This window comes from Stenella coeruleoalba (genome assembly GCF_951394435.1).
Source record: "Stenella coeruleoalba genome assembly, chromosome: 7".
Classification (NCBI taxonomy): Eukaryota; Metazoa; Chordata; class Mammalia; order Artiodactyla; family Delphinidae; genus Stenella; species Stenella coeruleoalba.
In genome coordinates this window covers 28,328,124-28,350,933 of record NC_137153.1, presented here as the reverse complement: position 1 = coordinate 28,350,933, position 22,810 = coordinate 28,328,124, and the positions used below count along the sequence as shown (strand labels likewise).

The 22,810-nt window shown below is 40.2% G+C and overlaps 1 protein-coding gene across 3 annotated transcripts in view; it reads right to left on the bottom strand.

The window, feature by feature from the left end:
- The window catches only part of AUH (AU RNA binding methylglutaconyl-CoA hydratase), a 162,935-nt gene that overhangs the window by 11,517 nt on the left and 128,608 nt on the right, over nucleotides 1-22,810 (bottom strand). The gene's annotated exons all lie outside the window — the stretch shown is intronic.

Below are 22,810 nucleotides of genomic sequence, written 5' to 3'. Positions count from 1 at the left end.
TTCAAGACAGAACCTAATTTCTTAATTCGTTTATAAAATTATTAATATCCCAAAAGTACTTAAGAACCTTATATCATTATTAAGTGATCCTGACACTGACCATTACTTGCACCATGGCTGGTGTGTTCCTGAATCCAGTCCACAATCATTACCAAGTCAGGAACCACAGGGTGCACCGCAGTTGAGGGGGTCAGGGGCTGGCGTTTTCTCTCCCTCAGAAGGTTCACCAGAGGAATGACAGGTCCATCAAGCTTGGTATTTCGCTTTCAGTTTAGATAAAACATCAAATTCTGAGCAATTCAACTCATGTGCTTTTGAAGACTCATTTACAATTTACAGTAAATGAACCATAAACTAATTTTAATTTAACGAAAATAAAAACAGATAATTACTCATGAAAATAGGCTTCGTCCCAGGGTTTTATTTTTCCGTGCAAGTGCTAATCATCCCCTGATGCATTAATCCATTAGATCCATCTATCTGCTCACCCCAATATCTTTGAGTGAAGAGATGGGGATCTCATTAAATAGAAAGCTGGACAAAAGCAGGTAATATTCTGACTCGGAGCTTCAATTTCTACCAATAAGAATATGAAAATAGCTGCAAATCCTAAATCTTATCTTATAAGTCTTATCCTTAAAGTGGCGGCTGGACTGCCCAGAAGGCCAAAGAAAAGCTGACTGCGAAGGTTCAGAAGACAAAAAGCAAACTGATGGCCAAACATCGGAACAAGCTCACTGTGTTTCTCTGGCCCCTAAAGTTTAAACTTTTTTTTTTCTGCACTAGTTACCAACATTTATAAACTGGATGGGTAATTTCATATAAAAGCTAACTTGTACCTGGAAGTTAACTGCAGCTGCACCTTTTAGATGCAATGCACTCGAGTCTGCCACAGCCTCCACCACTTCCTGCTACTCCAGTACTACAGACTGAGAAGTTTTGATTTTCTTTAAGCAACACTAAAAGGCAGGCAAAATATACTCTTATTCACATCTCAACCAAAAGTGGGGGGGAGACAAGTTTCAAGAAAGCATATTTCCCTTCAATAATTAAGTACATTCCTACATGTTTAACAAACAAAGCATGCCAGCATTGGAAGAACATAGCTTATGATGCTATTATTAAGCAACCATGTTGAGAACGATGACCATGTTTTGAAAATATAGGTGATTAGAAAAAAAAAAAGAAACAAAAATAAACCTCAAAAGGATTGACATTTTCAGTAGGGATTGTTTTTGAACATTAAATGAGTACTGCTTCTGTAAATTGCAGTTACTTACTGCTCACACAGCCCAAGCAGTTATAGATGGTAAGTTTAAAGGTATTTTACACAACGTGGCAACAAACACGTGTGAAAAAATGAAGCACTAACAAATTTAAATCTAACTGTAAACAATGATGTTGCTCAGTATAGTAAAGATAGGTCTGAAAACTTACGGAACAAGCTATATGGAACAGACAAGTTATTTACAGTGTTTCCAATGGCAGCTGATTAGAACAGAGATATAAATAATACAACCCAGATAGCTATATTTACTCATGGAGCTGATGAGGATTTTCATGAGACTAAAGTACTTACGGATATAGTATTCATGATAAGCACATGTTAGGAAATGATTCTCTGTTGTGTTCTGTGAAAAGTTTAATGTAGATTGGTCGAAATCAACAAATGTGACCCTCAACAGTCATTGTTAGTGCTGCACTTTTTATTCAAAGGAAACTCAATATTTTGCAAGTCCACTTAAGCCCATTCATCATATTATTTTGTTTATGGAATGATTCTCCAGGAATAAAGATTTTATAAATATTTAACAAAGGAACAGTCATGAAACTAACACCATGAAACAGAGCTGAATGGCACTGAACTCTAAGCTTTGATGGATGAAATGGATGCAAACCTAACTGTCTGCTGCAGGGCATGATGTGAGTGTGAGAGGCTTGGTGCTGAAGAGACCTTTCTGTTCTGTTGAAAACCCTGCATCATAGGATCCAAGGAAAAATCCTCAACTTGGCTCACCAACTAACACTGCATCCAAGATTTGGCTTTTTTGGTTGACATCACAAGCTATCTACTCTAGGAACCTCATGTAAGTGCAATCATACAGTATTTGTCCTTCTGTATGATGGACAGAAGGTATGTGTCAGAACTCCATTCCTTTGTAAGGCTGAATAGTACTCCGTTACACGAATATGTTTTGTTTATTCTTTCATCTACTGAGGAACACTTGGGCTGCTTCCATCTTTGGCTATAAGGAATAATACTGCTATGAATACGTGTACACAAACATCTCTTCAAGACCCTGCTTTCAATTCTTTTGAGTAGATACCCAGAAGTGGAATTGCTGGAACATACAGTAAATGCATGTTTAATTTTTCTGAGAAACAGCCACACTGTTTTCCATAGCAGCTTCACCATTTTATACTCCCACCAATAGGGCACAAGTGTTCTAACTTCTCCACATTCTTACCAACACTTGTTACTTTGTGTTTGTTTTTTGATGGTAGCCATCCTAATGGGTGTGAAGTGGAATCTCATTGTGGTTTTTGATTTGCATTTCCCTAACAACTAGTGATACTGAGCATCTTTTCATGTGCTTATTGGCCATTTGTATATCTTCTTTTTAATTGGGTTGTTCTGCTGTGGTTGAGTTGAAGGAGTTCTTTATATATTCTGGATATCAATTCCTTATCAGATACATGACTTGCAAATATTTTCTCCCAATTCCTGGGTTGCTTTTTCACTGTTGACAGTATCCTTTGAGGCATGCAAGTTTTTAATTTTGATGAAATCCAATTTATCTATTTTGTCTTTTGCTGCCTTTGCTTTTGGTGTCACGGCCAAGAAATAATTGCCAAATCCAACGTCATAAGTTTTTCTACTGTTTTCTTCTAAGTTTTGTACATTCAACTCTTACATTAAGGTATTTGATCCATTTCGAGGTAATTTTTGTATATAGTATAAGGTAAGGGTCCAACTTCACTCTTTTGCGGGCAGAAATCCAGTTTCCCTAACCCTACTTGTCAAAAGGGACATTCTTAAATAGTTACACAAATATGTGATTTAATTTGCTCATTCTTACCAAAACTTTATCTTTAGGAAACCTGTTTGGTAAGAATTTATCTGGCCCACTTTCATATGCTGCATTCAGTTTGCAGAAATCAAAGACTGATAGTTTGAACTATATTTTTACTTTATGGAATTAAAGGTAACTGACCCTTCACTGGCTCCAGGTATATAATTTCAACCTTTATAAAAATGATATGACCTGTTCAGTTTGCCTTTGTCAATTAATACTGATAGTGTGAGCAACGAGCCGTACAAATGGAAGTTACTGAACTGCAGCGCAATACGACACAAAAAACTGAATATGATTGATGTGGAATCTCAGACTTCTACAACCATCTCAGGAATAGTTACTCCAAACAGAAAATATTTTTATGCCAACATTCCAGTCCAGTTTGGAAGTACCTCTGCTTATGAACAGCTATTTTCTATTATGAAATAAAGCAATTAGCTCATTAGGGAAGCAAGGTTCACTATAGCATTGCATCCTGCAACTCGAGAGACAAGATGTGCCACTGAGACCTGGTGTGGAAGAAAAGGCATCAGATATTTTAAGTTCCAAATACAAAAAGAAGTACTAGAGAGAATTTATTTCAATTCATCTATTATTAATTCTGAATACTAAATTCCAATATTAGCTTTGAGTTAGGTAGAAGTGAAGACAGTGTGCTGTATTTCTGTTGGTTGATTTCCTTACACCAGGCCTGCTTCTATAGATCACACAACCTGCTTAGTTCCAATAGGGATTTGAGTTCAGGATCACTAAAGTGCCATCTCTAGATACAGTCTTGATGATGGGAGAAATTAACCAGTAGAACTAAAAATAGGGTTGTCCCCAGTGGAATTAAAATCATTCCACTCTGACAGCCACCCTAATGTATTCAAAATCACACAGGTCTGAGACTCTACTCAAACTTACACTGGTGTCCATCCCAAGAGCTTCCAGCATGGAGCCCTGACTCCTAGTTGGGCCCTGCTCTGAGACTCACAGAGTTTTAGTAACTTGCCCAAAGTCACAAAGTTAGGTTGTAGAAACAGGATCCAAACCTACCTCTGCCTGATTCTTATCTACTATGTGGTAAGACAGTAAAGAGCAACTTATGAAATAAGTTTGTAAGCTGCTTGATAAAAGGTATGGTATATATAAGTAGGTACATAATCTAAGTAGGCATATACATATATCAAATGTATCTAGAAAGTTGTCTCTGTGGGATCAGCTGATAGATAATGATTATTTTTTATTCATTTTGCCTGGTTGTATTTCAAAACTGTTCTGCAACAGTAATATGACACTCTAATAGGAATAAAAGTGCTACACTAATTTTGAAGAGCACAGTACAAGGAGACAAAGAGCCAACCACCAGGTAAAAGCCTCTCAAGCCACTTCCTGCCTGTGTCCCCAAGAAGTTCTCCAGGATCTGGGAAGCCTCAGCTCTCCTGGGTTGCAATGTTAACACTAAGGGACCATGGTATCAGGAGGTCATACACTCCCGTGACACTCTTGGCAGGTACCCCATAGTACTACCAAATACGAGAAGTATGAACGGAAGCTGAATCAGCTGTACTTCTGTCAGTTTTCACAATAACTCACAAGGCTCCTGCTAAAATACAAGTAATTTAACCCTTTCCAGGGGCAGTAAATTCAGAGCATGTTTTGCTTCCACAAAAAACAACTACTGTTGAGTCACTTCATCATCTACCAGAAAAAGGCATTCTGTGGTGGCCCATGAATCCTCATGAAGATCCATCGGAGTAATAAGCAGAAACAGCGTGCCAAAGCCACATTACTAGGAAGAGGAAGCATCTTGGACACTGACCCTTCCCTTGCTAATGTGGGAATGCTCAGAAAATGCCAGTTGTTTTCTAAGGCTTTTTGCTTTGGCTCTGTCATCAAGGAGATTCTGATTCCGTGGGTTCTGCTGACCCACTGCTATAAAACATGAGGTAGGAGATGATTCATTTTTAATGAGGCAACAGAATTTACATAACCAAGTGAATATGCACCATTTCAGAATAGTCACCCCAAACGCTGTATACTTGTTATTCAGGACCATTTTGGAATTCCTCTTTTGGAACTCATTTCCAAAATGACACATTTATTCACTCATTCAAGTAGTTATTGCAGCTTCCTGTTCTGGGCAGATGGATACAGCTGTGAACTAAACAAACCCCGGCTCCCAGGAGCTGACACTCCTGTGGGGAAGCCCACAATAAGCAAATAAATACATACTGTTAGTTGGAGAGTAGAGTGTATCAGGGTGTGTGTGGGGTGTATACAGTTTAGACAGGATGGCCAAGGAGGGGCTCGGAGGTGGTGACACTAGAGCCAAGAACAAAAGGAACCAAGGAGTGGATACTGCACAGGTCTTGTGGAGACCATGTCTGACTCACAGAGCAGCACAGGGAGACCAGAATGGCTGGAGCAGGCCCAGATCCCATAGGTCCCCTGGGCCTGGAAGGACCTATGGACTACTGTGAGGATGACAGAAAGCCACGGGGCATCTGAGAGCATCTTCTGAAAACAGTGGTGTGGGAACATCAATCACTAGTGAAGATTTTGGTTTGAGGACAAGCTATGGTCATTATGAGCCACGAAGATGGAGGAGGTAGGTAGATGTTCACTACTTGTGGCAGGGCTCCAACAGGCTCAAAGAGAAATTTCAGAACAACTACCCACATGCTTTCGATGTCTGTCATGTTTCGGCTGCCCAACACCCACTGCCCCCATTAAAATCCTGGTCTTGCTTTTGGAGAACACTCCCCCACATACACCCTGCTGTATTCAACCTGGGACAGTAAAGAATCCCTCCAGTGGAGACCAAGATCCTCCTTCTCTCTGCCCTGGAACAGCAGGGCAGGCATCCGAGTCACGTTTGGTCCACTGGATGTTATTTCTCAGGACTAGGAGTCCTGAATGGGTGATCTTGTAACATGGAGACTTTCTACGCTTACAGGCAATGCAGGGGCAGCGATGTGCCAACCTGGTGATTCTTGTATTGTGTTCTTGCAATGGTGCAGACTGTGTGTTTCCAGGGCTCCTAAGGTCTAGTTTGGGCTCTAAGCCTTATTCTCTAGCCAGCTATTGATTCTGGGAACCTTGCAATAAATTTCCTCTTCATGTAGGGTAGCCAAAGTCAATTTCTACTGTGTGCCTTCCAATATCATGAATGATACAGTGACATACCAGGAGTTTTGTTTTTCTCTCTCTTTCAAAAATAGTTAGATGAAGCTGGATGGGAGTTTATTTGTTCTGCTTTTCCCAGGTAAAATCCATTCGTTCAATCTCTTAATTTATTGGTCAAGTGACCCAGTATGTGCCAGACGCTGTCTCAGGTGCTGAACAAACAGTAGTGAACCAGATAGGCCGTCCTAGATCTTACAAAGCTTACATCTTACATAAAGAAAGGGAAGAACAAGAGCAATAAACAAGCACATGGACAAGAAAGAACTGAGGTTGTGGTGAGTGTTACGAAGAGAATTTAAGGCCGGGAAAAAGGTTCTGAGATAATCATAAGATGACTAATTTAGATTGGGTGGTTGGGGAGGCTCACGTCTGAACGCTAACAGGGCAGCGACATGATCAGACAGAATACCCAATGATGAGATCAGCCATGCAAGGGCCCTAAGGGGAAGCCAAGCTCAGCACTGAGGAAGAGAAGGAGGCCACTGTTGCTATGGCAAGAAGGCTGTGAGGGAAGTGGCAGAAGTGAAGTTGGACAAGCAGGGTTCAGATCACACAGACGCAGTGTAGTTTTACATCTTACTCTATGTGTTATGTAAAGACACCGGAGCATTTTGAGTGGAAAGTGACATAATTCGATTTGTGTTTTAAAAGATCCTTTGTAAGGCTGGCAGAGAACAGACTGTAGGGGCAAGATCAAAGTGGGGTGCCCAGTTGGAGACTACTGCTGTCCTCCGAGTGAGGTATGATAGCAGCTTGGACTGAACTAGGGTAGCATAGGCAGGGAGAGGGGGAGGGATTTGCGGTGAGTGTCCAAAACTGCCAGTAAAATGGATGTAGGGAGAAAAGGAAATCAATCTAATGCCTACATTTCTGGTTAGAGTGTAATTAGTAAGCAGTGCCGTTTACTGACACTGGGAAAAAGGAGGCAGCAGGGGTGTACTCTGGCCATGTTAAGTGTGGGGTGTCTTTTACATACATAAATGGAGCAGTCGAGCATGTGACTGGATATGCAGTCTAATGTTCATTAATAATCACTATCATACAGATGGCATTCAAAGCCAGGGGCCTGGATGTCACCTAGGGAGACTGTTTAGATAGAAAGGAGCAGAGGAGGAGTCAGCAAGACGCTGAGAAGTGCCCACTGAAGTGAGTGAGGTAGCAGAAATGCAGGAGGAAGGTGGTGCTCTGCTGGACACCTACCCCCACCACTACTCCCGAGCCTTCTTCCACTGAAGTCAAGTCTGTAGGGGTCTTCTAGGAAAGACTTTCCTCACTGAAATAAAGACTCCCAGGAATAAACAGGCCTTCTCCCAGTATGCTTCCATGTCTACATGTGACACCTGGAGCAATGACAGCCACCTTGTGACCATAATGGAAGCCAGCAAGGGCAGAATCATCAAACTAAAGATGGCACAGCAGAAAGACGTCACTAAGCTGCTGAACTTACCAATCCGGAGACTGCCCTATGCTGTGACTTCCTGTGATATTACACTGTATTTTCTTATTGTTTAGGCCTCCTGAAATACGGTTTCCTGTTATCTGTACCAAAAATGTCTGCAAGTGTAGATGGATTAAGCAAAGAGATCTGAACACACATTTTGGAGAGTAGAAAGCAAACACACTAGGGAAGTAATGGCAAGACTGCTGGGCAAAACCAATTACACACTGGAGATTTGTGGCCATGAGATGACTAGCATGTTTTTTTCTAGAAACTCCAAGCCGACTGGGGGCAGGCACAGAGCAGGCATGTAAGCTGGAGCTTCACGAGACAAGTAGAAGAAAAGACGAGCTAGGTCATAGCAATAGTTGACATGTACTGTGCAGACACTATGTAATAATACCAGGTCAACTGTCCTAAGCACTTCATAGGTATTTAATTAGCTCATTTAATCCTTATAATTCCCCTATGAGGTGGGTGCAAAGGTAGTTAAGGTCATTTGTAAGTAAGTCATGCCACAAAAGACCATGAAATCTAAACTGGATGAGGAGAGGAAGGACTTGGCTGAGAGTGAAAATGTCCATGGACGTGATGATTCGATGAGATCCAAAAAGAACTGGAAAGTTAGGATGTTGCAGAGTGACATGCAGGGATCTAGATTCAGAATGGAGCCATTACTGATGATGCTGAAATCTAGGGTACAACCATGAGGGTACTGGGCTAATAAGATAGATGGTAGGAGGTGAGTTAAGAGGTAAGTTGGGTCGTGACAGGAGGAAGAGCGAGAGTCACTGCTGCCACCTGATGAGCGTGGAGGTCAACAACAGCGTGCTGATGACGAGCAAGCAGACCTGCAAATGCCTGGGGTTTGTTCACGTGCAAATCTATTCTCTTTTTGGCACTCAGATTTGGGAAGCAGGTAGCTCTGAACCACTGTCTGAAGCCACAGACAAACTAACAGGATGAAAACACTCAAAATGGTGTCTGTCATATCTTTTGCATGTGACCTATCAATAATACAAAAATGAGTTTTCAAGATCAAAAGGCGGTTCCCTGGCATCCTCCAAAGGTGACCAAGAAATTTTTAATCTTTGAAACCACCACAAAACTGACAACTTTTAACACAGTTGAAGTATTAGACTCCACTGCAGTTTTTAATCTTTACTGATGCTCAAACTACCCCATCTTTGGTCAGTGGGAACTTACTTAGATTGGCTCTAGGGTCCTACTGACATGACCTTAATAGTCTTTGATAACTTGTTACTTGGTATCACAAAAATGTTCTAAGCTCAACTTGAACATCTCCTCCCCAGACCTTGAATCAGTCACTTTCCCAGAGCCCTGATTCCTTTCAGTGGAGCTGCATTTAAAAATTTAACACTTCTACTCATATCGTGACCAAGCTTACCTAAAATAGCCATGATTTCATATGCATGTTCTGTATATTCTTTTAATGATTTTGCATTGAGTTTCAAGATTCTGCTTCTTCAAACAAATGAGCATCAAGGATGAGCATTAACAAATGAACACGGGAGTGAGTTCTTTGGTAGTCAGGAATTCGCTATGAATGCTAACAGATCTTTAACATTTTCACTGTCCACTTTATTAAAGCCAGCCTCTTTAAAAAGAGCTTTAATTTTATTACTTTGATCTAACCACTTCCTTGATACCATTAGAAGTCAACCACAAAACCTGGGGGCCAGTTTTCTCAAGGCTGCACTTCTTGCGGAGTGTTTGCCATCGCATAGGGAATAAAACTGGGGCTCTATTATAATGAAAAAATGAAAATGGGTGCTAACTCAAGTGGTAAAACTGTTTTAATCATGTAACAAAATGTTTTCATCTCTATGTATTATTTAGACAGAATGAAAATATATTTGAAATATCATATTCCTTTTAAAAAAATTTCCATCATTTTAATCTATCATTTTGAGAAGAACCATCGCTCCCCCCCAACCCCGCCCCAGGCAAGGTAATCCCCTCCTGGGATTATAGCACTTTTATTAAAATAAGCTTAAAGTAGCAACCTCTATATCAGCAGTGGCTTAAACACAGAAAGCCTGTCTTTGCAGAGAAGACAAGAAAGGAAAACTATCTGGTCTCCTCCCACTCCTCTGTATTCCCTGCTGGCAACAATCTGGGACTGCCACCCTTTTCCTCCCAGACCAAAGTTCTAACCTGATTAAGCCAAGTACAGATGCTATTTTCCTTCTGCATATTTACATGTATTTAAATAATTTAAAGCAAGCTTTGACATTTCACAATCAATTACAATGTAATATGTAAATAACTGAACATAATTTATAGTTTTGGATTATAAATTATGTTTTAGTAATATGTACAAGGTAGAAAATTCCAAGTTTTTTTGTTTTTGTTTCTGGGTTTCCTTTTAGTCTTTGTGTTTCCCTCCTCTTATGACTTCATGGAGAAAGAAGCCATGCTAATAAAGGGGGATGCTTACAACAAATACTTTAAGTTGAAAAGTTATATAGATACTGCATTCAGGGCATTTTGTTGATACAATTAGAAGTGATCTCTGACTCTTACTTCTTAAGTAAATATCGCTTTTGATTTATTTCTAAATCCCCTCTCATAAATAGGATGTTCCACTTAAGGTTGTATTTTCCTTGAATTGTGGAGGAAACATTACAGTAAAATGTTAACTTTGGATTAAAATGCCTGTTTCAACTGATTACTGTGGAACTCTGTCAGAGGGCTTTAGGCAAGAGCTTTCTTGACAGATCTGGGCTAGATGCTTTACAAAACTGACTTCCTCTCACTTTTACAAAGAAAGAGAAGTGTGCTATTGAACAAACATGGCATGATTACTGGTCTCATAATAGATCATGTCACAATCATAAAAAAGCATAAAAATATCTATTCTTCAATTTGTGACCAATGTTTAAAGTGTTGTAATACTTTGTTTCCTGAGGCTTTTTACTTTTTACCATGTTGCAAAACAATAGGAGAACACACACACACACGCACACACACACACTCTCACACACACTCTCTCTCTCTCTCTCTCTCTCTCTCACACACACACACACACACAGAAACAAACAAGACAGGAATAAATGAGAAGGAAAACCTGACTGGCTAAACCCCAGCAGAACCTACCTAAAATACATCGGCTTGAGCTCTGCTTGGCTTATGCTAAAGGAGCACTTAGCAAAATCTTAAAGACTTTTTAAGAACTGGGGCACAGAAAGAAAAATTGTACATCAAACATTTTTTTTTCCAGAGCAAATTAAGCTGACTAGCAACAAATTAAAACCTTTGCGATATAGCTTTCATTAATATTTATTCTAGAAAGTTTTCTTGACTATTATCCCATTCACTGTTAGAGAGACAGATTAAGAACAAAACTTTATTTTTAAATGTTTATATATACTTTTTTTTTTTTTTTGCGGTACGCGGGCCTCTCACTGCTGTGGCCTCTCCCGTTGGAGAGCACAGGCTCCGGACGCCCAGGCTCAGCGGCCATGGTTCACGGGCCCAGCCGCTCCACGGCATATGGGATCTTCCCGGACCGGGGCACGAACCTGTGTCCCCTGCATCAGCAGGCAGACTCTCAACCACTGCGCCACCAGGGAAGCCCTACGTATACTTCTTACATCAAGCATCTGAAGCATTATTATATATTTTTTAACTTCCAAAGAATATATTGTTATATACTGCATGAAACAAAGTACCTTACTTTTTAAAATGACTTGCCCATTTTGGGCCACGCAGTGTCCACCAACAGTGCTGCATGCTCCTCTGCCACTCTCTGCAGCTGCGGAGGTTCTGAACTCAGGTCCCCTGGTGGCTCCAAGGGGGTTGCCAGAGGCTTCCTTTACAGGAAACTGTCTCCCACCCCGGCATAGACAAGGGGTAGGCAAATGACTTAAGTCAGGCCAATCAAATTATCTCTCACAACTTGGATCACAAATGGAGCAATGGAAGAATGGAGGAAATGGTTGGATACATCAACTCAAGCAAAGGCTTCCAGGCAAGCTTATCTAAAGTTGTGCTGCCAGATATAACTTTCTGTGATGATTCTGGGCTGTCCAACATGGGAGTCACTAGCCACACATGGCTACTGAGCACCTGAAACGTGACTAGCTTCAATTTTAAGTTTTAATTTTAGTTCATTTTAATCAATTGAAATTTAAATAGCACATGTGGTCAGCAGCCACAGTACTGGAGAGCCCAAGTATAGAGTTTCCTGCCCTTTAGCTTCTCCTGAGCTCATTTTTGGTTGCAATATTTGTTTCTGTTGCAAAACCAAAGGAACTTTGATACAATCTACGGTTCATTGCAACATGTACAGAGTCTTAGTGACTGCAGCTAAGGTGCAAGGTCTGCAGACTTCCCCACAGCTCACCTTTCCCACAGGAAGAGAAGAGGTAGCACATGGCTAGTGAAAGACGTGTGTTCTACAGTCTAGGTAACCTCTGTCATGCCAAAATGAGCCAGAAACCAAATGATTCATCTGTTCTTACAATGCTGTTGAGCCGTATGCAAGAAAAGTGGGTATCACAAATGAGATTGAAACAGATATATTGCTAACAGCCTTCAACATAAACCTATCCTAGGCTTGATTAAAGTTAAATACAGTAATTGCTCAGAGAAAATAAAACTAGAAGAAAGAAGTGATCCAATGAACTCTTCCGTATTTTGATTTCCATCTCGTGGCATACATTTATTAGACAATTTACTGTTGCCACAGTAACAGAAATTTCCTACCTATAGTAAAAATTTTGTGCCATAATATGCCACTTATGCATGACTGTTCTATATGTAATATATTTTCTATTTTATCCCTAGTTATTCGTATAAGTATGCTTTATATATTATATATGATAAATATATTCTATTTGGTTTAGCCATAATAGTTATTTACAAGTATATCACAAGGATTATGACTAGGCTGGATATCTCCTCCCTCTTGAGATTACTTATAAATATATGTATATAATCGTGGTATCAAATGAATATAAATACATATATATATATATGTATATATGTGACAGCCTTAAAGAAAATTCTTGATTAACTTTCCTTAATACAGTGATATTTACTAAAAATACAATGTTTTACATTTACTTCAGTGGATGAATCATGTAATATAAATTAAATCAAGTATAAACAAAATCAAATTTAACAGCTTGATATCTCTCAAACACTGAAAACAAACCAATTACGCAGTAACGTTCCCTAACCCAAATGGATGGTGACTATGGTAAAGCATAAACCAGGTAGTCTGCATTTAAGAAGACAGAGTTTCATCATCTCTAATGATTAAATATAGACTATATTAGTTATTTCACGTGCATTGCAAGTCACCTCAAAACTCAGTGGCTTAAAACGACAAACATTTACTCTTTCTATGGGTTAGGACTGGCTCTGGGTCCCTCGTGAGGCCGCAGTTCTCTGTTTCCAGGCTCATTCACGTGGTTGTTGACAGACTCCCTTGGTTCCCTCTACATGAGCCACTCCACAGGGCTACCTTTTGACAAGGCAGGTGGCTCCACCCAAAGTGAGTAATTCAAGAGAGAGAATGCACAAGATAGAAGCCACAGACTTCTAATAACCTACCTGAGAGGTGATTTCCCACCTCTTCTGCCATATTCTATTAGACAGAAGTGAGTCGAAATGCCCAGCCTTCACGAGGAGAGGAATCACACACGGCATGAACATTTAGAGGCTGCCTACCACAGGGTCTAAGATTGATTGAGCAACACACATTGTAAAAAGGTCATCTTTTCTTCTGCCCATCTTTCCTTTACCAAAAAGCAGTTTTTTCCCAGAGCACATTCAGACCATTTCCCAAAACTTTAAAATCATCTTTCATTATTTCAAAATCAAGGAGATGAACAGAACATGTTAACCATTATCTTGAAAAAAATAATGGGGGGGGTGGGGAATAAGGAGAGTATAAAATGGAAGATGTTCGTTCTGTAAAGCTCACTCCATTAAAAACAGTCTCTGCCAACTACGATCAGCAAAGAAAGTGACACCCACATATCAAAGGTATTTCTAGACTTTCTAAAATGCACTGATTTATTAACTGATCAGCAAAAAGAGTGGACACTCTGTACTTCATAAAAATTGGACCCTGACATTTTCATTAAATGGGGGGGGATCTAATAAATGGCTTAAGATCTTCAATATCCAGATGTTTTCTCTCTGGATAACAGAAAACTTCTGGACAAGTAGAAACTTATTGATAAAAGAAACAATATGTATAAATATTTGACTAAATGACTAAACAATGGAGTGAACATGAAGATCTGAATACTTTTGATTTTTCTTATCAAAAGCAGGTCACATGATAAAAATTTGAAGATTCTGGCACAGCAGCACCATTATTTACTGAGAATTTACTACGTACTATGTAATTTAACAAATTGTTTCTTATAATTTTTGCAAGAATCCTAAGAGGCTACTACTATTACTATTCTTATTTGATAAATCAGGAAATCAGAGGATCAGAGAGGTAAAGTAACCAGCTCATGCCCACTAGAAAACCAGTGGGTGTGAGTGAATTAGGTATGTCTGATTCTGCAGCCCACCTGCTTTTCCTAATGGCAAGCTACCTCCCCCTAGAAGAGACCAGATGCACAGCTCCTCAAATAGTTATCCTTTGGTAACGCAAGGCCTTGGTGGGAGTTAGTCAGCGTAACAATATAACTGGGTAACTGGAACAAAAGGAAAAATGAACCCACTGGGTCTGGTATCAGAGGCAATGAACAATGGCAGAAAGCTTCAAATCAAAAGCACCACACAGTGGTCAATTCCCAGTGGGAAAATGTGGCTGAAGAGAAACTAATTACAACACAAGGCCCACAGGACGGAAGGCACACACACTTCTGCCATCCTTCCATTTTGGTGGCAGATCTTCCTCCCCCTCACTCTCTGCTCTCTGATACTGGCCTGTCTCTACTTTATCCTGTGTTTTTTAGGGCTAGTGTTACATAGGAAAAGGCCAGAGGCATAAAAGATGTGGAACTGACCACAAGGCACAAACCCTGAGATGAAGGTGCATCGGCCAGTGTGGCCATGCCTCCACCCTGGCCCTTTCTGAGGTCTCCTGTAGGGAACAGCCCACTTTTTTTTTTTGTTTGTTTGTTAAACTGAACAGAAAAAAAGCATAATGAGCAAAATAAATTAAAAAAAAAAAGATATTTCATAGTGGCTAAAACTATAAAGATGAACTAACTAGCATTACTCCTCACTGGGAGAACCACGAAACATTTTGTGAAATGACAGTATAAGATTTTATTATTTAGAGAACTAGTCAACAACTGTTTCATATTAAGAAAGTGGGATGAACCATTCTTCAGAGCATATCCAAGCAAGATGAAGCAACTCTAACTTACTGGAAACAAATTACTTTTACAAAATATATCCAACATCTAGTCAGTTTTTCATAATTCTAAGTCATGTCGCAAGAAAAACAGAAAACCTGTAAAAATAAATAACCTTCTCCCCACACCTGAAACAAAATAAAACAAACATATGCTATGAAACAACTAAAATCCCTCCCTAAATGAGGGACAGAAACTACCCACAACATATTATAATAACAGATATGTATTCACTCACATCTATTGCTTTTTCATGTCCAGTAGGCTAATTTACAATTATCTGATATGTACTTTTTAAATGGTCACTATATAGGATCAATAGAACGTCAATTAAAATAACAAATCTGTCATAATAAAATACTGGGGAAACCCCCAAACACTGGCCACCTGTAGACTTCTTGGTTACCCATCTTGCTCGTAGTTACTCAGCTCTTTCATAAATGAACAAAAACCACAGCTGCAGTTTTAATAAACATGTTTTTTACATATTAAAAACATATTAAGTTTCATATTTCAAACTACACTAAGGCACCGCTGGGTGTAAAATATATGTGAAATTAACTTGTCTAAAGGCTGACACTCCTTTCCTTCTTACCTGCATCTCACAACTAGCTTCTTATGTGCACTGCTGAGTATGTGGGCAAATGACCAGGATGAGACAGGTTGGCCACTGCCCTTTACTCCCTCTGGCATGTCCTGATTACATGCCCACACATGGGAGGCTCCAGAGGTAACCTCTGTCCTCTCCCTGTTCCAGGAGAACATTTGAAGGGAACTTTCAGACAAAACAGGTATTAACTGTTGCCATCCCAGCAAGAACAATAAAAGTTCTGTCACAACCACTCTACAATACGTGGCTTATGTCAACAATGGATTGACACAGGTGTTGTTCTGAAAAACTAAGTTTGGGATACAAATATTAAAATTAAGCCATACTGTCAGTATTTTAAATGAAAAATTCTATACACACTGGAGATATAATATGCATTGATTACAAATTAATATACATTGCAGATTTTTCTAGGGTAGATATTTGGCTAGCTCAGAGTTAATTCCTCAACTCTCTTTAAAAAGCAACAAAAACAGTTGAAAACCAGTGAGGGAGGGAATGAGAAGTGGGAATGGAAAGACCAATGAGAGAGAGGAAGTGGCACAGTCACTGAAAAGCAGAGGCCAGGCAATGCACACTACAGATTTCAAGTATGGCCGCAGCAATGGTGGGACTCTGAACAAATCTCAACATAGAAGCCATGTGGGGCAATGACGGCAAATGGACAAAACCTTGTGTCAATACTACCACAAACCCCTTTCCCATTAGAAGAAAAAGCACCCCAAGAAAATTTTAAAAATCTAATAAGCACTTTTTGAGGGACAGGGTCCCTCTTCTCATCAGGCTATCCTACAGAATAGGGAGATAGCCATTTTGGTTTTTATCTGATAAGAGGAAAGCTGGAGAAAGAAGGCAGGAATTATCATGCTCATCTAACCATTAATCACCTTCAACAATTAGCAAGGATTTAGTAAAAAGGAAGGCAAAAGTGAAAATAAGATCAGAGAGATCAGGATAACTGAGTAGGAAAAGTGCCGAAGTGAGAAATCTATGAGATATCAATTTCAGGTTTACCGGCTATCCAGAAGTAGAGTGTTCCCATGAGACCTCTCATAAGCCAAAATGGCTTCATAAAGCAAAGAAGCAGTTACCTTAGGACACATTATGCTAACGGATGCACAAAATCAATCAAGATAAAGCACAGATGCTCACAGACACAGCTGAAAGCTATGGCAGCTTGATGCTGAGTGAGGTTCCTGAGGAAGGAACTTGGCGGGGCCACTGTCGCTGCTCGGGGTACATGCCACCTCTGTCACGACTGCTGCAAAACAAACCCTGAACGCTATTTTCATTTTTCACCTTTTTTCACAAAAGTGAAAACCCTCTTCAGATTTCTTTTTGGTGAGTGAAAACAGGTACTAATGTAGGTCTTTCATAAAAGTGAAGTGGCATAAATGGAACTTTCAAAAAGTGGGGTATACCTGTACTTGGAGTTGACACCTGCTCAGAGCAGCAAACTCTGGTGTTTAGTGACTTACAGGTATTATCTCATTTAATCCTTCCAACCTCCTTATGAAGTAGGACTATCATTATCCTCCATGTAGACAGGATAACAGAGGCCCCAAGTCAGGGCTAGTAAGGCAGGAGTCAGAAAGTAAACCTGGGCAGCTGTTCCACCTACAACCCTCTCACTCCATGTTATCTCACTCCATGTGCACATGTGTGGTTTTTACCCATCCTCTCTATCTCAAGCTGGAAAGAGAGTACACACAGGGTCTGGGGGTGGAGAATGGGGACAGGAGCAGAGCTGGTGTACACCGGGGACCTGCTGTCCTAAGATTCCAAGGCCCCTGTCTCTAGCTGGGGAACAAAGGGTGTATCTCATGGGAAACAGTATGGCCCTGAGTAGGTGGAGGGAGCCCTGGGAAAGGACTTTTATAAAGCTGCATAATGGACTGCCTCCAGCCCCTGGTGGGTGAGTCCTGCCTCCCCTCATCTTCTCCTTTCATTCTCTGAGATGAAAGGAAAAAACAAGCAATACTCAGCCCTCAACCCACTGTGTAACCGAACAACAATCCTGATAGAGACTCATGATAAAAAAACATGTGGAGATGAAAAAGACATGGCATTCTAACAATACAAAAACATACCAGCATCCTCACTGCCCAAAGGAAACCAAACAAGCCACCTGTGGAAGACAGCAAAAGCACACAGCATGCTTAAAGACACAGTCTTTAAGGAAGCCCGATGCAAGCACTAACGGAAAGTTTAGATAATTTAGAGAAGACATGAAATCAACAGATGAGACTCAAAGAGCGATGATAAATCAAGAGACTGGAAATGAAAAGTGAGATTGCAGAGCTAAGAAAAATACTGAGGAACAAAATTAACATTATTACAGAACAAATGCATTAGAAATAGCATCATAAAAGAATTAAGGCTAAAGACATATAGCTAAAGGCAAAATGCTTGCAAAAAAGGTAGTATATGCACAAGAAGAAGTTAGAAGCTAAACAAATAAATGTAGACAAATATAATAGTGTCTAAACAAATAGACAGTATTTAACAAAGAAAAATGCTGTTCCTAACACAACATAAGACAACGAGGCTATGGATGAAAAGCCACATGATGGTGGCAAAATAGAAAGCTGGAACAAGTGTGGAACCTCAAAGTCATCCATAAGCAGCTGAACGATGCCACCAACCGCCTCCCCCAAACTTCTTACATGAAAACATCTAAGCCCTCATTTAAACCAGGTTCTCTATCACCTGACTGCTCCTCTCAGCCCTCCCCACTCCTTCAGCCTCCTCACACTGTTCTTCCTTTCCATGCGGCTACTCTTCCCATTGCCAGAACCCTTCAGACACATTCTTGCCAGGACCCTTAATCTTACTGTAAATATTCTCCTTAATCTTGCCATTCCCTTAATCTTTCATTGTATCCAACTGGCAACTCTCAACTGCGCTCTAAGCCACCCTGTTACCTTCTCTGATTCTGCATCTGAACAGTACAACACCCTGCACGGAATCATGAGATCTATGGAATGGTATTCAGAGTTCAGTCCCCAGTGCCAGAGAACAACCCTGGTCAAGGGAAGTCCCGGTGGGCAGCTAACTCTCTTGTTCCTTTACAGATGGACCCACATAGCACCACTCCCTTACCCCGCCTCAGCACAGGCAAGCATCTCTCATCTCTTCTCTCTGGTCACACACACACCCCGAAGGATCTCCTCCCTCCCTCTTGGTCACACACACACACACATGCAGGCAATACTTCAATTCCCGGCTTCTCCATCTCCTGCCCCTTTCCTCATCCACCGACACCACTGGTCTCAGAAGGAGGAAGTACTCCTTCTCCAGTCTAAAAGGAATCCCTCTATTTCCTCCAGGATCGGAGACCTAGGGTCACCATACTGGAATTACTCTCTCTGTATTATCGACCCCTCCTGCTTACTGTGTCATCCTTCTCTGACGGTAAGCACGGTCCCTTCATTTCCACAGATGAAAGATTTGCTAAAGCACTGTCCTTCAGTTACAGGAAACCTGATACTTAAAACATAATGGCACAAATCAACATTTCAAGAATGATTTTTGCTTGTCTACCTGACAGCAATATCACACATTTTCCTTTAAGTAAGCTAATTTACTAAACGCTAAATTCACGTGTTTTAAATGTTGATTTTAATATATGATCTGTCATGATAACAAGACACATGAAATATCTCAGGTTGAAAGAAAGCACCTGTTTCAGGGACAGGAAAATGTTGGCTAAAAAAAAAAAAAGTTTGTTTTTTTGTTTGTTTGCTTCTTGCAGTACATGGGCCTCTCACTGTCGTGGCCTCTCCCGTTGTGGAGCACAGGGTCCGGATGTGCAGGCTCAGTGGCCACGGCTCACGGGCCCAGCCACTCCGCGGCATGTGGGATCTTCCCGGACCGGGGAACGAACCCGTGTCCCCTGCATCGGCAGGCAGACTCTCAACCACTGTGCCACCAGGGAAGCCCCCGTTTGTTTGTTTTTTTAAATTAGATTTCTCAAATAATTCTGAAAAGTTTTCCCTCAAAACAAAGAAGTATACCAACAATTAACTCTGGATTAAAAGCAAGAATGGTGTAAAAGAAATGTTTAATAAGGAGTGTCCAAGTAAAAGAAGTAAAGTAAAAGAACTTCGGCTGCTATCCTGAGGGTCTGAGTCCAAGCGCCACACCTTCCCCACCTACCCCCTCTGCCCTCCACCCCAGGCAGGGCCAGTCCTGTGACCTACATTGGCCAGTGGTGCAGAAAGCAGGGGATTCACGAGCACCTGCAGGTCTCCGCCTACACTCAGAACATGCTGGAACCAGCCAGCCTGCGGAGGATGGAAGACGAAGGATGGAGGGGAAAGACTGAGTCACCCTAGTCATCCCAGGGGGGCCATCCTGGACCAAATAAGTGGGCTAGCTACCAGGCATGTGGGAGGGCCTGCAGGATCAGACGTGCCCAAGTCTCCCAACCTAAATCACTCACGCGCATGGGCACATGAGCTAAATAAATGGTTATTGTTCTGAGCCACTTACTTTCCAAGTGGATTGTTACACAGCATTATTGTGGCAAAAGACAGCTGGAACACAGATAAAATCTCTTGGAGGAACAATCGCTAGATATAAAGAGAGGCACAACTGTATTTAATTTTTCTGAAACGTACTGAGAATATAGAGAGTAAATCCACAGTAAGCAAGGGAAGTTTTGATCCATCCTATCAGAAGCCAATAGATGAAGAAGACAAAACACTGGTAAGGACATAGACAGAGTCCCGATCTTCACTGCCACCTGCTTTGAACACTTTAGTCTTACTGGGACACAGTCACCATTAGCAGCTGAGACAGAGACTGCATGGCCTGCAAGGCTTGACGAATTTACCACCTGGTCCTTCACAGAAAAAGTCTCTCCACCCGTGATATACATCATTGGAAAAAATACAAATAACAAGTTTGATCCAAAGAACACTGCACCCCATTTATTACTTTCCAATGTATAGGCAATATGTATGAAAACTAACTGTATGCTAGGTCACAGAGAAAATCTTATAAAATACAAAGTAATTCATACTAGACAGTCTGTATTCTTTCAGAGATCAGATATCAAACAAAAATAGCCTCCAAAGTCATCTACAAAGCATACAGATACACTAAATGACAGCTAAGTATAATAAATAAGACAGTTAAAAGCCATATAAAACTTCTAAACAACTGACTTACGTACGAGAAAGTACCTAATATGGTGATATCTCAATCCTTCTAAAATTTATCTATAAATTTAATAAAAAAACAAATTTAAAAAGTATAACAGGTTGACTATAGCTCTGAGATAGGAACTAGGTTATTTGGATCAGACAATTTTCTCAAAAAAAACAAACACACAAAGATGTTAGGTTTCCGGTTAAAAAAAAAAAAAAAAAAAGATTATCAAGTTAAAAGCACTGGAGAGCCAAAAGAACAGCAATGAACTTTCAGGCCATTTTAGGGATGAAAACCAGGAATCACAGAAGTGAGCAGAGTACAGGAGCCCCCAAGTCACGTCTGTCTCAGGTAACTTACAGCTATTACAGTTCAGGCTCTGGTCCCAAGGTTCCAGGGCCACAGGGATGGGGAAGAAGAGAAGTCAGGGCTCAGAGCCTGAACAAGGAGGCTAGAGGAGACCCACCCACTACAGAGGTGGGACTTCAGAGGGTACTGTTCCAAGGGGAAGGTAAACCAGATCTCTATCCTTATAACCACCAAGGACTGCATAAAAGGCTGCCTTGGTGCTGAACGGAGCAAGAGAGGGAGGGGAAAAAGAAAGAGAGAAAAAACTCCCTGCCACTGTGTAGTTCTGTATACCAGTGCCACAGAACTTGGATACTTGTGTACCCTGAAGAACTGAATGTGATCTGAGGGATCTAACTGGCATTGTCCTAGGGCAAATGGCAGAACAGATGCAAACCTCTGGGAGGAGGGGAGGACAGGGAGACACACATTCATTCTCCATCAGAGAGCCTATGAGTAATTTTTCAAGGGGAATGGTCAGCAAGCAGTATAAAATATTCAGACACAGAAAGAAGAAGATATGAATAAGAACCAATAGAAACAATAAATGGAGTAAAAAGACTAACACACACTTCAGAAACTCAATGATCAGATACATACTTTAAAGCAACTACATTTATCATATGTAAATAAATGACAAACTTGAACATATTCTTAGGGAACAGAAAACTAGAAAAAGTGACATGGCAGATTTAAAAATGAACCAAACAGAATTTCTAGAAAGTGAAAACTTAGGAACCAAAATGAAAAACTTGACAGATGTATTAGGCAGCAGACAGAACACAGCAAAACAAAGCATAAATAAACTGGAAAATGGATCTGAAGAATTATCTAAAATGCAGCATAAAGAGAAGAAAGAAAAACAGTGATTAGGTCTAACATAAATTTGATCAGAGTATAGGAAGAAATGAAAGAAGGAATAGGCAGAGACAATAATTCAAGAGATAATGGCTGGCTATTTCCAAAACACTGAAGGATACCAATTCGCAGCAAGAGTGCCAGTGAATTAGAAGCAAGATAAATAAAATGAAAATCCACACCTTAATAAATAAAATGGAACTCCAGGAAGGCAGACATGGAGAAAAAAATTGTTAAAACAGCTAGGCAAAAAAAAAAAAAAGGTAGATTATCTTCAAAGGAACAAAAGCTAGACCAGAGCCAACTTCTCTGGTATGGTAGGAGCCAAAGGAGAGTGGGATATCTTCACTGTGCTGAAAGAAAATAAATGCCAACCTAGAAGCCTATACTCCATGAACACATTCTTCAAGAATGAAGGCAAAAACATGAGAAGAAAAGATAAAACTGCATTGATTTCTCTCAACATGTATCAGGTTAAATTCCAAATAGATTGAGATCTAGAAGTAAAACATGAAGCCAACAAAGGGCTAAAAAAATAGGATGAATTATTAATAACCTGAGGCTATATCTCAATATCTATAGGTAATAAAAAACATTACTGCGTTAAAAAAAAAGAACTTCATAAGGAAAAAAAGAAAAGAGAAAAATCCTAAGGAAAGTTAAGAGACAAATGGCAAAAAGGGAAAAATAATATTTGCAATTGGAAAAAAAATCACAGCTAAAGAGCTGATTCTTAATAAAAATCGAGACTGATAATTTAATAAAGGAAAAAGGCAAAAGTTAGACAATTGAAAATTCA